Source organism: Symphalangus syndactylus, chromosome X (assembly GCF_028878055.3).
Source record: "Symphalangus syndactylus isolate Jambi chromosome X, NHGRI_mSymSyn1-v2.1_pri, whole genome shotgun sequence".
Lineage (NCBI taxonomy): Eukaryota > Metazoa > Chordata > Mammalia > Primates > Hylobatidae > Symphalangus > Symphalangus syndactylus.
In genome coordinates, this window is record NC_072447.2 from 152,540,843 (window position 1) to 152,556,774 (window position 15,932).

At 41.2% G+C, this 15,932-nt stretch overlaps 1 protein-coding gene across 1 annotated transcript in view; it reads left to right on the forward strand.

Annotated features, from left to right (window-relative positions):
• Window positions 1-15,642, forward strand: part of LOC129475109 (uncharacterized) — a 56,578-nt gene extending 40,936 nt beyond the window's left edge. Inside the window, exon 8 of the transcript XR_010119580.1 lies at window positions 15,243-15,642. The gene's annotated coding sequence lies outside the window, so the exon portion shown is untranslated. The remainder of the gene's footprint in view (window positions 1-15,242) is intronic.
• The last annotated feature ends 290 nt before the right edge of the window (window positions 15,643-15,932 follow it).

The window sequence follows — 15,932 nt, forward strand, 5'->3', positions numbered from 1 at the left end:
AAGACAGAACTAGGAAAGAGGATCACACAGGCTCCAAAGGCAGGCTTGAGGCACATGGGCAGAGGATTTCAAGGTCCTGGGAATCCTGAGGATAGCCTCTAAGAGGGAAGCATAGACTTGGGGTTGGCAAGGCCCCTTGGCCCTCTATACCCCTTGCCCTGTGAGGAGTGTGGCTGCAGCAGGGCCAGAGTAAGGCCCTGCCAACCATGAGGCCTAGGGCAGGATCTGGTTGTCCCAATCTAAGAGTGATACTGTTGAAAGGTGTCCCAAATATTCAAGGGGATAGAGATTGAGTGGGAGTGATTCATAGCTCCCTGAGGTACTGGCCAGCAGCCAGGGTCTTGGTGGCTCTTTGGAGTGTGGGGAAGTTATGGTGGTGGGACCATTACTGCTTTAAGAGGGAATCAGTGTGAACTGTTATAAGCAAAGTCTTTGGTAGCTAGAGACATATACATTGACTTATCTGTAGAAGGTATACAGCAAAGGTGCCTCCTGTAGTGCCTAATAACAATTTGATTAGATTAGCTACTAGCCTCCATGGAAGACAGGTGGATGTGGCTGTGGAGGGCTTTGAACAACTTCCTTCAAACCTAAGAAACAGGCCACTTTTCTCGAAGAATTGAGAGCAGTGTCTGGTGTGGTTGGGATGGCGTGGCTGTTGGAGGGGCAAAATATGCCATTTTGTGTCCACCACCACCTGTATGATGCCATGGTTGTGGGACAGAGGCAAGTCTGAAATGAAGATCAACAGATTGCTGTCCCAGCTCCCACACCCCACCTCTTCCTCTGTAAAATGGGTCTAACAGTCCTTGTCCTGCCTACCTTGCAGAGGTGTTGGATGGCTCTAGTGAGACAATGGATGGAAAAGTGCTCTGCAACCTGTCAAGTCCGTGCATGAAGAAATGATGATCATTCTGCCATTTGTTGTCTTTCCTTTGTGAGTGTGTCTTCACCTGCACTTGAGTTTTAGATTTAGGTTGTCCTCTCCTTAGCACTGCAGCTTTCAGGTCACAGCAACATACAAGGTTCTGTGCAAAGCCATATCTGCCCCTCTTCCTGACACCTTCCAGCCTCTTCCATGCAGATACACTGCTGTGATTCTCATTTTTGAGTTCCACAGATTAGGGACGGAGATTTTATATTGGCAAATATTTCTGAAGAGACAAATAATTGCCTCTGGAAAGAGGCTTCTTTTCTCTTCCAAAAATTCATATTTGCTGGTTTAAATTGATGTGACTATTTTTTGGCTAGAATGCTGCAGTATTTCACTGAGCAGTAATTATTCCTTTGGTGTTGCAGGAGTTTTCTGAGAGAAGGGAACTAAATCTAAGAGAGTGAATCCATCTGGTACATATGTTGAAGCTCTCTAGGAGGCCACTGACACTGAAATGTTAATGCTAGATTTCTATAAACTGGTATCATTTAGATATTGATAGAATATGAGCTAGTACCCTGGGTCACTGAACCAAAGGCTGAATTCCATTTCCTTATATGGCACTGGATTCCTGCACCAGTGGATTGATGACTCTTGTCAGAGTACCATGGTAAGATAGACCCTGCATTCCAGTCCTGTCACCCGATTGTCAGACTCTGGCTGTCCCAGCCCCAATCAGGAGTAGACACTAAAGGCCAGCAGCTGGCAAACTTAGCGTCTCTCAGTACCTGAAGCATTGGTAGGTAACTAAGCTTGATGGGATAGTAGAAGTACCTACACATAGTAGGTAATTAATTCTAGATTAGTCTGATACCTTAAGTGTTAAGTGCCCCTGAGAAGAACACCTGGGGCCCATGGAGACTCACTAATCTGCAGCTTTTCTTTTTACATTATGGTGTGGGTGAAACCAGGATGTGTTCCAGGACTGAACTGGTGTCTGTCCTGCTTGGGTGGGGATCTGGCATCCAGCCTAGCCATTGCTAGGTTTTTCCCTGGGGTGTTGGACTCTGTTTCTCCACCAAACTGCCAACTAACGTTCAATTCAAATAAAACGTCTTAGAAATATGGTGCTGCCACTGTATGTAAGGTGCAAGGTGGCAGCACCATGTTTCCAAGATTAGTATTGCCACTGTGCAAGGTCTTCCCTAGCCAGATTGTTCAGCTTGCATTTATCATGATTTTTTCATCTTTGTAACTTGGATAGCCAGTCAGCCCTCTTAGGGACAACTCTGGGGCTCTCCAAGTTCTGACTCTTCTTGATCTGTGCTCATTCTTCTTTTTCTGCTCTTCTTACATTGAAGTCTTGGAAATCCCAACCATTGCTATAAAAGTTCTGTTGCAAAGAATGGAAAATAGCCTATTTTATCCCGTAGCCCAGTGACACATACATAGGGAGCTATGGACATCTCACTGTTCACTTTGAGTTGAACTTGAAATTCTTGCCTCTCCTCTTCAGGAAGTATTAACCAAAGAAGCCACAAGGGGATTCACTAGTCTCCTATGAAATAAAATGCTATCAGATACCAAACAGCTAACTGTCCAGATTTTTCAGCAAAAATTGGCTGCCTTAGTTTTTTGAAATTTTTTTCTCTCTCCTCTGTAGTTCAGTATGAGAGACTCTTCAGGGCAAATTGTCATTGGGAGGAATTCGGAGATGCCATATGTCATCAGTACATGGCTGAGGAGAAGCCAAAAAAGTATTACCGCCGTTTTCCCAAAAAGCTATTAGGGAAGGTTATTGATTGTTTTCCACACACCTTCCACCTTCATGACAGGATATTGTGATAACTAAAAAGGTACTTTCATGTATCTCTTAAAAAACAGTTTTCTCCTTTTTTGTTTTCTTAATATCCACTGTGCCCAGATCACTTTACAGAGCTCCAAAGTGATGCTCCTTTCTTTCTCCATAGGATTTGTCCTTGCCCTTCTGGCAAATGGACTTGAATTGCTACTGCTTCTGTCAGCTGGTGGCTATGTTTACTTCAAGGTCTTTGAGTAGGCCAGACAAGTCCAATTACATAAATCATTATTGAGTGCTGTCAACCCCCTGTCCCTCCCTCTTATACTTGTTTTTCTACCCCTACCTCCCTCTGCTTTCTATATAGGATTGGAGATGCCATTTTTTTCCTTCGTACTTTCAGGCTTTTTAATAAAAATGGTGCTTAAAGGTACATGTCAGCAGACTTTTGGGTGACCTTTAAAGTAGAGTGGTATTTGGTCTGTACAATAACCCATTCTCTATCATTTATAGATTGTCCACATTATACCTAATTTTAAAATTCATGATGACATCTATTAGGCTTAAGCCCTTAAACTATAGGGTTCATGAGGGTACAGGGGTATTGTAGCATTAATGCCCTGTAGGTGAAGTGAATGTTGGTATTTGATCTTTTAGTTGGTACCTGGACCATCCTTCAGTGGGGCTTTCCCGCTTTTCCCCTTTCCCCTTTTGTGTTGATGGATTAAGGTATATTTCATTTATTCTTATTCTGTGTTCATTTCAACATAAGCATCACAGACCCATTAATTAAGAACAGCTGGCTATGTTCTCCTGCCACATTTCTAATTTCTCAATGCCCAGTTGACAAACAGAATCCTATCTAGAGCAAAGTCATTTGTTCCAGGCTCAGAACACATGGAGGGCCCAGAACCATACGTTGCACTTTTGTTTCAGAGTTAGAAGTCTTCCATGGGCTTTTCTTCCAGTCACGCTAAAGTAGTATTTGCAGAAATGAAGTTTCTTTGGGTCTTGTTTTGTTTTTGTTTTTGAAGATGGAATCTGAGATCATCTCAGTTTAGTTCTTTACCTTTTTGTTGTTGTTCTTCTTGAGCTCATATATGGGGTATGTAGGCCTTTTGGCCATTTGAAGCATTGCAGGGAGTGGTATGTTTTAGTTGGTGCATTTGTTACTGTAAGAAATCAGCAAATGGTTTGTGGTGCCTTTTAAGATTTATTTAGCACATATTTTTCCTATGGGCTAGGTGCTGAGCTGGATGCTGGGGATGCACAGATGAGAAAGGCACAGCCCCTGTTCTCAGATTGTCTCACAGTCTAGTAGGAGAGAGAGAGAGACACACATCAACAGCTAACTCTAATACCTAACGATCTGGATAGAAAATTTCAGGTCAGGGCACTGGCATGAACCGAGATTGAGAACAGATAAATACATGGTTTGTTCAGGGAATCACTTGTGTAGTAATATGGATATTGGCAGAAAATGACTAGAGACAAGATGGAAAGGTAGATTCAGGTCAGATTTTGAAGAGTTGAGATTTTTAGCTTTTAGAAGATTATGTTGGTATCCTTTGAACTCAAGATGTTGGGTCCAAGGTAATGATTCTGTCTACATTCTTAGAACTTTTTTGTAGAGTAGCAGGAGGTAGAAGAAAAAGTTACTGAAGCTGAAATAGTGATCCTTAGCCTTAGGGACAGTGTGTGTCAGAGGTTAGAGCATCCAGCATGGCTGGTGGCCAGAGCTTTGCATCAGTCTGAGATATATGTGATGTATCTTTAGCTTAGAGAAGAGAGAGAAGACCTGATTTTTGAGGAAGGCTTGGGAAGGAGGGATAGAAGAGCTGGATAGTTTTTCTGCTCCCCAGCCAGAAATTTATAGTTGGATTTCATTATTGCCTTGAAATATTGTGATGTCCCAGAACACACAGCCATTCATATTTAAAAGTAAGCATGGCAACCTCACATCTGATTTGGATATAAAGGACTGATTTGGCTTATTTATATGATTTCAATTCACAAGCAGCCATAATCAAGTGCTTAGTAGGCTTGTAAGAGCAGCCAGAGGTTGGACCGTTTAGGAACACACTGGGGATGATAGGACCTATTGGTTACAGTGCACCCTCATCCAGGCACATGTATCATTACCCTCTGGCCCATAGCCACAAGTATATCCTTGTCCCCAACCCACCATCTTCCAAATGCACACTCTGATTATAACAGGGAGCATGGTTGGATTGATGTGGCAGTCCACATGAAAACACAGATTTTGCCAGAGGTCCTCTTTCCTGATGTTGTTTCACCTTCACCGTGGGCTGTCATTCATGTTGCTTCATATCTATGTTGCTTTGCTGTAGGATGCATGGGTCTTTCATGGACTGCTCTTCCTCTTTTGCTATTGGGGTGTGAAAGGTATTGCTCCTTTAAAAAAGTACAGCAGGGCTGGGCGCTGTGGCTCACACCTGTAATCCCAGCACTTTGGGAGGCCAAGGTGGGCGGATTACCTGAGGTCAGGAGTTCAAGACCAGCCTGGCCAACATGGTGAAACCCCGTCTCTACTAAAAATACAAAAAATTAGCTGGGCATGGTGGCGGGCACCTGTAATCTCAGCTACTCGGGAGGCTGAGGCAGGAGAATCGCTTGAACTCGGGAGGCGGAGGTTGCAGTGAGCCGAGATCACGCCATTGCACTCCAGCCTGGGCAACAAGAGCGAAACTCTGTCTTAAAAAAAAAAAAATAGTACAGCATAAATCCTTCCAAACATGAGTAGAGAAACTAAGGAAGAAAAATCTCTGGATGGAGGTGCCAGGGTCTACTTGGGCAGGTGTTCTATTGTGACATAGCTGTCTTTTTTCTGCTTAGTTCTTGGAGAAATGTGTGTTTTCTTGGATTCAGTGTAATTTTTAAAAATAATACAATCTCCAAGTCCTTCTCACAAACTGGTTCTAAAGTATCCCTAATTACTTAGTATAAAAACTGTCTTGATTTATCCATTTCTACTGTTTTTAGCATTGCTGTTTAGGGAATGATGATCCCGGAGGATAAAGTTCTACAAAATATCTAGAGTTAATGTTTAATTGAAAGGAACCTGTCTTAAGGGTCAAGAGATAGTTGAGTTCCTCTATTAAAAACAATGAAGGCTAGACCCTGTCTTCTCCATTAGGAATCCTGAGCATTGGTGAGGAAATTCATACTAAAACCTTGCTGCTACCAATATCTTATTCCTTATACTGAATCTCCAGTAAAATGTGCATATATATATATATATATATGTATATATATATATATATGGGTTTAAAATTATTTTTATCAATGCGATAATATGAATAATTTTTGTAAACAGGCTTATAATAACATCAACAAAACAATCAGGCCAGTACTGCTTCCTCCCAATCCTGCTCCTCTTACTTTTGGTACTTACCTTCATATTTTATGTAATATGCTTATGCTGCCATTACTTGATTCATTGTTTTAGATATTGTGTGTTTACTTCTTGTGATGATAGATGAGAGGCTGGCTGTCTCATAGTCCCTATCAGTCAGGCATGGCTGGTCTGTGCTGCATAACAAGACATTCCTAGTTACCAGGGGCTTTACAGAACAGAAGTTTATTTCTTGCTCATGCTTACACATTCAACTTAAGTGGGCTGGGGGCCTCTGGCTCATGTTGGTCACTGAAGAATGGACGTGGGATGATGGAGGCTCCATCTCAACACCTGATCACATGATCTATGAAATGGGCAAATAAAGAGGTAGTTGCCTGCTGCCTCTCAAAACTTCTTCCCAGGTATGATATAAATTAATTTTACTCACATTTTATTGGTCAAAGCAAGCCACATGACTATACTTCATCTGAAAAGAGGCCTGGAAGTACAACCTTACCATATACCTGGGAAGAGATGCTCTGGAATATTTGTGAACGGCCCTAATGACGACCATACAGCCTCTCCGTTTTCCTTCCCCCGTTACTCCAATATAAGTAAATCATGTATTTTTTCAAAATTGGTATTCAGTGTTTGTTATTATAGCTTTGCATTTATGTCCAGTGCCAAGCCAAGCAATGCATTATGCTTTCACTTCCTTTTTTGAATAATATTTTATTTTCCCCAGAGTCAATAATTGCCTAATTTCTTATTTGCTTAGTTTTCTTTTTATTCAGTTCTTGTTTTCTGCACAACATTCCTCAGATTTATCAAGTAGTCCTCAGTGTTATTTTTTGAACACTGAAATATATCAGATAACCTACCAATTTTATTTTTTCCTGGAGTCTTCCAGCCTCCCGCTTCAGCCTTGGCTCTCTGGGCCTGCTGTACAGGAATCATCCTCCCTTTGCCAGTTTCCTGTATTAGGATCCTAGTTTTTGGGTCTTTTGTCTCCTTTTTAAAAATTATTTGCTTACTTGTTTTGCTGGAACACGTGCTTTAATAGCTTCCTAAATAAAGGTGTATGACGAATTGTATTAGTCTTTTTAGTAGGTTATGCTGTGGTGCGAATGATTCCAAAATCCCAATGGCTTATACAGGATTTCTTTCTTACTGGTATCCTATGTCTTTCATGGGTTAGCAGTAGTTCTAGCCAGGTCTTTTTCACTCTGGCACCTAGGTTAAGGGAGCAGCCCCTCTCTAGGAGAAGCAATTCTCATGGCAGAGGAAAAATAGCACTGATTGAATCAGTGTTGGCTGTCAAAGCTGCTGCTCTGAAGTGGTACACATCACTTCTGTTCACATGTCATTGGAAAATAAAGTCTTATGGCCAAGCTTGATGTCAATAAGCCTGGAAAATAAAAATAATCCTTCCACAGGTAAAATTATGTTTTTGCCAAAGGAAATAAATAGCTGTGTTGCATATAAAATTATGAATTGTTTTTTCGCAGAATTGTGAAGGCATTGCTCCATTGTCTCCTCGTTTTCAGTGTTGTTATTTAAAAGGCTGATGCCAGTCTAGTTCTGCTATAAGAGTCTTCTGTATAAGCATTGTTTTTTTCCTTTGCTCTGAAACCTTTTAGGTTCTTTTTTTTTTGGCGCTTATAATTCAGACATATTTTGACAGTGTGACTTGCTATAGACCTTTATGCATTCATTTTACTGATGCTTCCTTAGGAGCTTTAAATGTGGAAATTTATGTCCTTATTTTTCTTACATTATGACTTCGATAATTTTCTCCCCTTCGTTTTTTCTTTCTGAAATTTCAATTATTTGGATATTAGACCTCCCATATTGTTCCTCTGCTTTTCTTATCTTTTCCTCTCTTGGTCTTTATGTTCTTTTTGGGAGATTTTCTTATTTTAATCCTTTTACTTTTTTGCAGTTTGATTATCATATTTTCAGTGTCCTTAAATTCCTTTGTTTTCTGTATCTTCCTTTTTGTAGTATCCTGCTTATGCTTATGGATATAAATTTTCTCTTATCTCTGAGGATATTAATTATAGTTTTAAGTTTTCTTCTGTTATTGTATCATCTCTGTTTTCTCTGTTTGTTTTGACTTCTCTCATATTGGAAGAGTTCCTCAAATGTTTTGTGGTCCTTGGCTGTCTATTCATGTTGAAGAGTGGAACTCTCTTGTTTCCTGGGGGCAAAGGTAGAGGATAAAATAGTTACCTGGGTAGCTGCATGCTGAAAAGTATATATGGGAGCCTGCTGCTCCATATACAGAGTTTTAATTCCTGTTTTCCTGTGTCTTATCCCAATTTCTGTGGTACTTGGTATTTCTAAACCCTTAAGCCTTCCCAGGATTCAATGGGGACTAATTGTTTCACTTTTCATTGGCATGTCTTTCTGCAAGCACTTATGTTCTAACTTGCTTTTCCTTTACTCTCTGAAATAAATATTCATTCTTCCAATCATTTCCTGTCTTCGAAACATTTATGGATAATTCTTGTCCACTAATGTCTGCTTCCCTGTTTTCTTAGTCTGTGTGGACTTAACACCTCTTTCTCTCTTTCTCCTCTCTCTCTCTCTCTCTCTCTCTCTCTCTCTCTCACACACACACACACACACACACACACACATACACGCACTCACACACACACACACACACACACACACACACACTGTTTTTGTCTGCATTGTTTTAATTCCATTAATGAGACTTCGGGAGGGAGAGAGATAATCATGTATTATCAGTCTGCCATGTTTAACCAGCAGTCAAGCTGTGGTAGAATTTTTTAAATGTAGTTTTCTTTACCTCATGCTAAATTGAGCATGGCCTTAAAATCTACCCCTGGTCTTTGAAATAAAACTAGCATTATACTTGGATAGATGACATGCTTTCACCACCAAATTTTAAAGACAAAACTTGAATGTTGATGGAAATTAAAATGTGTTTAGTACTTTCTGACACTACGCATGGTAAATAAATAAATGAATGAATCAGTGAAAAGAAAGTCACCATAATGGATACTCTTGAATTTCCCACTCCAGCTGCACTCTCTACCCTTCCTTACCCTGCTCTGGGCCCCTGGAGACTGACTTCTATGGGCTGCGTCAACCAGGCTCCCTTGTCCTCTGGCTTCCAGTTAGGTTTGACAATGGGAGGTATCAGTGGGGGAGGGAGAAAGGATCAGAGGGTTGAGAGGAAAGCCAGATCTTGGTATTTACTTCTCCAGCTTCATCTCTGCCAGGTCACATTTGGCAGTGGCTGTGTTCCACTATTTCATGCCATACCTTGTGTTGGGTTGTCCCTCTCTGACAGCCTCAGCTTTTACCAGGTTCTGGTAACCATTACTCTCCTTCTCACTTCAGGTCTGGAGATGGTAGTGGTTTCTTCCTGCTACTGATCCAGGACCAATGCACCATACCTTATAGGTTCCCTTAACCCTGGCCCTACCTTCAGTTACACCTTTTGAATGTGCTCTGTTTCCTGCCAAGACCCTGCTTGATACAAATGTTATGGTAGCACTGTGTCATTATCGTCCATGTATTCTTGAACAACACACTCCACATCATGGGCCTCAGTTTCCATATCTGAAAAGTACTAAGGTGGCAATAGGTGGTCTGATCCGTCATGTAAGAACCCCTTCCTGTTCTGACATCTCTGGTTTTATATGATGCAGTAGTGGTCGATAGCCAGCTCTAGCTCTAGTTCTCTTGTATAGACTTCGTGGACCATTGTGGATAATTCTGAGTGGTGGATAATCACAAAACAATTTCTTCCTGTCTTTGGGAGGCAGTTTGCTGGAGCAAAAGGATTATAGGCTTTGGAGTCAGACCAGGGTTCAAATTTGAGTGTACTACTTTCTTACTATATGACCTTTAATCCATTACTAAACCTCTCTAAGTCTCACATTCTTTATCTTAAGATTAGGGTATATGATGGACACTGTTACTTACCTATCCTAGCCGTTTTCTTTTCCCTTGCTAAAAGAATACTATTTTCCATTACATATGTAGCTGAACATTTAGTTGGATGTTTTGATATATGCAGTTTGCATAGACATAACTAGTATTTACCACCATCTGATTCTGTCCCTCTGAAAGCATGAAAGACTAATTTCCAAGCTTCCTGTAGTTAGGTGGGACCATATGATTAGGTCTGGCCAATGAGCTGTGAGGGAAAATTATCTGTGACACTTTGGGGCTGAAGTAGAAAAAAGCAAGTGTGCAATCTCCATGTGCTCTCTTATCCCTGCTGAGGCAATGGGGAACAATCTCCATGGTGGAACCTCCATCAATCAAGGATCCCTAAGTAACTATATGGAACACAGACACTCATAAACTTGCAATCAAAATGTAGCATGAGTGAGATGTAAACCATTGTTGTGTTAGGCCATTGGGGTTTTGTGGTTGATTCGTCAGCTAATCCACAGCTGAAAAGCATCCCTACAGGTATAGGACATTATCTTTCTTGTAGGGTTGTATGGATCAGACTTTCTAGATTTGATTCCTAGCTCTGTTATCTATTAACTTGTACGTCCTTGGTCAAGTTACTTAACCTTTCTGTGCCTTGGTTTCCTCATCTGTAGAATGAGGTTAATAATACCTTTTTCCTCATGAGGTCAGTGTGAGTACTAAGGAAATTAATATACAGGAAGCACTAAAAACAAGGCCTGGCAGGTAGCAAGTGCTATGCAGCATTTTCTGTCAGAGATCATGTATTTCAGAGTGTCAAATACAGTGTCTGTCTCTCACCAACAACTTAATGCTTTATTACCTTTATTGCTGTCATAAGGGTTAGGATGATCCATGTAAAGTCTTCACATATGGTGGCCACTTAACACAATGTCACTATTATCTGATGACTGATTTTTGTACTTAATTCTGGATATATGCCCCTCATTTTTTAGTTCTCTTAATCATTGCCCTCTAAGATTTCCTTCACAACATGGGAGGTAGTTAAGTGTATGGATTTCCAAGAATAGTTCTGAATACAAAGTTAAGAAGATGTTGAAATGGCAGCAAAGCCTTAATTTAACAGGGAAGGCATTCATCAAAAGTGTTGTTATCCATAAGTTTGAAACCAAGGCGACCCACAGAGAGGCTACACTTGTAAAAATGAGCCTTGGATAATGAGTATTTCATTATATTTGCCATTTAGAGCCCTTACACACTGTCTGTCCATGCTCTTCATTTTGCAGATGAGAAAACTTGAGCCTAGAGAAGGGAAAGGAATAGTCTAGGATAACACAGTCGGTTAACAGCATAAGCAGAACTAGAGCCCAAGTACACTGATTCTTGATCTGTATCTACATTTTGCATCTGTAAAGCTGTACAATATTGCCTTCTAGTACTTGAATAAGAAAGTCATTGGCTTTTCATCTCAAAACTCTCAAAAGCTTAGCAGAAACTCAGAGATGTGGTTTCGGAGGAACCAGAGGAATTCAGGTGAGCAGTGTAAGGTGGAAAAAGCCAGGTTTGGTCTTGTAACATTTGTGCCATTTGAAAACTGTTGTCAGACAACTGCAACCCTAGACTCAATATGAAAATTAAAGTAACTTTGCTTTTATGTGCTGTCCTTTGCAGAGCTCATCATCCATTTTGTTGGTGCCATTTTGCTCATGTCTTTGACTACATCAAAAGTGGCTTGATTTTCTCTTTCCTTTGCTGTCTATTCACTGGCTGCAAGAGTGTCCTGTCCATTCCAGATTTTGGATGGGCAGCCCAGAATCACCACAGACTTCGCTTCTTAGCCAGCTAGAGGAAGGCAGAAATAAAAAAGCCCTGCCAGTGTGTTTCCTTTCCGTAAGTTTCCTTGGACACAAACACAGGAGCAGAGTTTCTGTGGAGCAGCTGGTCTCCCCATTTTGGATTTTGCTGAGGCAGGTAGTTGAACTCTTTGAGGAAGTCTGGGTTTTCTCTGTCTTGGGAAATTACTGATAACATCAGAGCCAGAAGGAGGTGAGTAAAATGGAAAAGAAAATTCATAAGAGTCGTGCCAAGATTCAGATTTCCAACCCCACCCAATTCTTCCCCACCTCTCCTTTCAGCTGCTACTTGCTTCCCAGGAAGCAACAAACAATAGGCTACTGATTGAATTTAGGTCTGAACTTAATACAATTAAAGGTGAGGCAAGTAAAACATAGTTACATTTAGAATCAAAGTCTCCGTGTTTCCATCAGGAGGCACAGTCTGTATGTATACTTTAGAAAGTGAGTCTGGTTCTGAAGCCAAACTTGAAGGCCCATTCATTTTGGTAATTATTTTCTTTTTTAAAGTAAGAATAATCTTTATTCCTTGGAAACTAATTTATAAAATTGTTATCAATAAGATGAAAAGATTCATGGTAATTATTTTCTTGTTCATAGTTTCTTGCTGGCTTTTTTTGGAATTAATCACTTCCAGGAAAGTGCAGAGGTCTTACAGTGAAGAGAGAAGGAAAAGCATATTAATTGTAGCTGGACTGGGTATAGATCATGAGAGCTGGAATATCCTGAGATCTGGGACAAAGGGACAGCCATTGGGCAGCTGTACTTTATGGTAGGCAACATAGCACAAAGATTCAGTTGTTTCATTTTTACCCCCTCCAGGACAATTTAAATGTCTACTCTGGTTAGTTTCTGAGAGTAGGTACCACGTTATTTAAAAAACTCTGCTGGTTGTGTATGAAGTTGTATCAACACATGACAACTGCCACTTGGAAGTCATCTTTATCTTTCCCTAATATCCCTTTTTCGTATCCTTATCTCTAGTACTCATTCCTTCAGTCAGTGAGTTTATGCTGCAAGTTGACTACATGCCAGGCACAATACCAGCACCATTGATATAATGTTGACTAAGACAGTGTTCCACTTGCTTATTGCTGTGTGATAAACCACCCTCAAAACTTAGTTGCTTAATATAAAAACCATTTTACTATAGCTCACAATTCAGAAATTCAGGCAGGACTCATCTTGGTGATTCTTTTGATCAACATGGATTACTCAGTGACATTCAGCTGGTAAATGCACTGGTATGGTAACCTCCTTTCTGTATCCCCCTCTCCAGTTTCGCTCACATGTCTGTCTGGTGCTTTGGCAAGGATGGCAGGAAGGCTAGGCTCAGCTGGCCCTGTCAACCAGAGAACGTACACATGACCTCACCAGCATGGTGACCTCAGGGTGGTTGGATTTCTTATGTGTCAGCTCAGGGCCCCAAGGGCTAGTGTTCCAGCGATCGAAGTGGAAAATGCACAGCCTTTTATGACTCAGCCTGTGGAGTCCCAAAATGTCACTTCCACTGCATTCTCTTGGTCAAGCAAGTCACTGAGGACCAACCCAGATTCAAGGGGAAGGTAATCAGATTCTGCCTCTCAATGAAAGAAATAGCAGAGACTTGATGGACAACTTTAACGTGTCACAGACAGCCAGAGCTGCTTGATGAGATTATCTGCCAATGGAACAAGAAGCAGACTGGTCAGCAAATAGTCCAGGGGCAGAGGCTACCTTGAAGAAGTGACTAGAAAGCCTATTGAGTAGTATAGTGAATACCGTTTGAGGACTAAGTTGCTGAGAGTCTGAGGTTGCTACCTTGTGCTCTCTTGGAGGATTCCTGTGATGCCCCCCACCTCCTGCTCAGCATTACATATCATACTAGAACAGCAACCAACTCTGCTGGCAAACACACATGCACAGGGCACAGTGCATAGTCTTGTCTCTACACACAGATGCTGCTTTCATTCGGATTGGTTAAAATCTAATTGTTTGAATGAATTCAGGGGTTGCTAAGTGATTAGTACTTATTTAGGCTAGTTCAGTCAGAACTGGCAATTGGCATTGTTGTTCCATCTGCTGAGACTGTTCCCCCTCTTCTTCCTCTTGCTAACACTACTCATTCTTTTGAATTCAGTATGAGGAGCCCCTTCCTGGAAAAAAACTTTTTGACCACCCTCATCCCAATTTAATTTAGATGCCATCCTCTGGACTCCCTAGCACCACCGAAGAAATGTACTGTTAATGTAGCAGACATATCTGCAATGGGAATGTCAGCTATTGACCAGGTTCTTGCTGAGAGAGCTACAGATACTGGGGTGATTCAGACTGATAGAGTTGCTCCCTACACAAGTAAATCCCCCAGTCTGGTGGTGAAGGCAGATATCAAACGAATCGTTACAAATGTATTGAATGTTCCTAATAATGCCTGACTCAGAGTCACATGGATAGTGATAGGGATTGTGCCATCTTTTCTGTTGTTGTCATGGTGCCTGACATATAATACCATATCAGTAAATGTTTTTTATGTGCATGAATGAATTTTGGTGGTATATTTATTGAACATGTGGATAAAGTTATGTCAGTAGAATGTCATTTATCTTTTTATTAGAGCCCTTCTAAGATTTTGCCAGGCTGGGCCGTGATGCCTTCCATTAAGAAACAGTGGATTGGGGTGGAGGGAGGGAGAGCATTAGGAAAAATAGCTGATGCATGCGGGGCTTAATACCTAGGTGATGTGTTGATAAATGCAGCAGACCACCATAGCACACTTTTACATGTGTAACAAACCTGTACATCTTGCACATGTACCGTGGAACTTAAAAATTAAAATAAAAAATAAACAGTGGAGACAGGGCCTACCTCTGGATCCAGTCGATCCTTTTTGCTGCCAGCCAGGTTATGCCAGCCTCCTCTCATCCCTTGGTCAGTCTGATATCTGGGGGGCTGCAAGGTGGTACCTTGCATATCAAGTTTTGACCTTCTTCTCTGTTAACCTTTGACTTTAGCTATCATGACCCTATCGATAGATGAACGTGTTTCCTGCTGCCCATCATATCCTATCCTTTGGATTAATTTGTGGCAGTACTTGACTAGGGCTCTTCTGACCTAGACCTGTCCTGAGCAGATACATGTTGCCCTCTACCATGTTCTGGGGAACCTAGGTGGCAGCTATCTTGATCCTTCCTGGTTCACTTGCCTTCCAATATTGGCTTTTCCCTAATATGATTTCCAGATCCCAAGGTTGTTGCTTAGTTTTTTGTTTTGTTTTTGTTTTTGTTTTTTTTTTAGATAAGGTCTCTGTTACCCAGGCTGGAGTACAGTGGTGCCGTCACAGCTCACTGCAGCCTCATCTCCTGGGTTCAAGCAATCCTCTCACCTCAGCCACCCAAGTAATTGGAACTAGAGTCATGTACTACCATGCCTGGATAACTTTCTTATTTTTTGTTAACACAGAATCTCTATGTTGCTCAGGCTGTTCTCGAACTTCTGGGCTCAAGCAATCCTCCTGCCTCGGCCACTCGGGCTCAAGCAATCCTCCTGCCTCGGCCACTCAAAGTGCTGGGATTACAGATATGAGCCACCATGCCCAGTAATCCCAAGTTTTTAGAACAACAACAAAAAAGTATAGTCCTTGGAACTAGACATAATTGATTTTGAAAGGACTTCTGTATTTGCTAGCTTTATCATTCTGAGCCTAATCTTCTCATCTGCAAAAATGGGGATAAAAATCATGACATCACAGGGTTATTTTAAGTGTAGTACCTACCATGTAATTGCTGAGAAAGTGGTAGTTCCCTCCCATATCCCATCTCAATGTATTGACTTTTGTATTCAAAGAAGACATTATTGATTACTTTGTCTCCAGTACATTATTTACTTTAGGGTACTTTTCCTAGATGGGGATAGTGGCTTGCTTCCAGGGCTGGCCTTGACCACACCGTTTTCAGAGCTTCTGGACTCCAATGACATGACTACCTGGCTCCCTCACTTGAAGAATCTGAGTCCCATGGCTTCTGGCACAGTGACTTCACTATAGCTGCAGTTCTACCTTTTCTCTCCAACTGTGGCTCAGTGCCAGGATAGAAGGAAAATGCAAAAGAGTTTGGCAATATTTCAGAGAGGAGACTTTTAGCAGAAGTCATA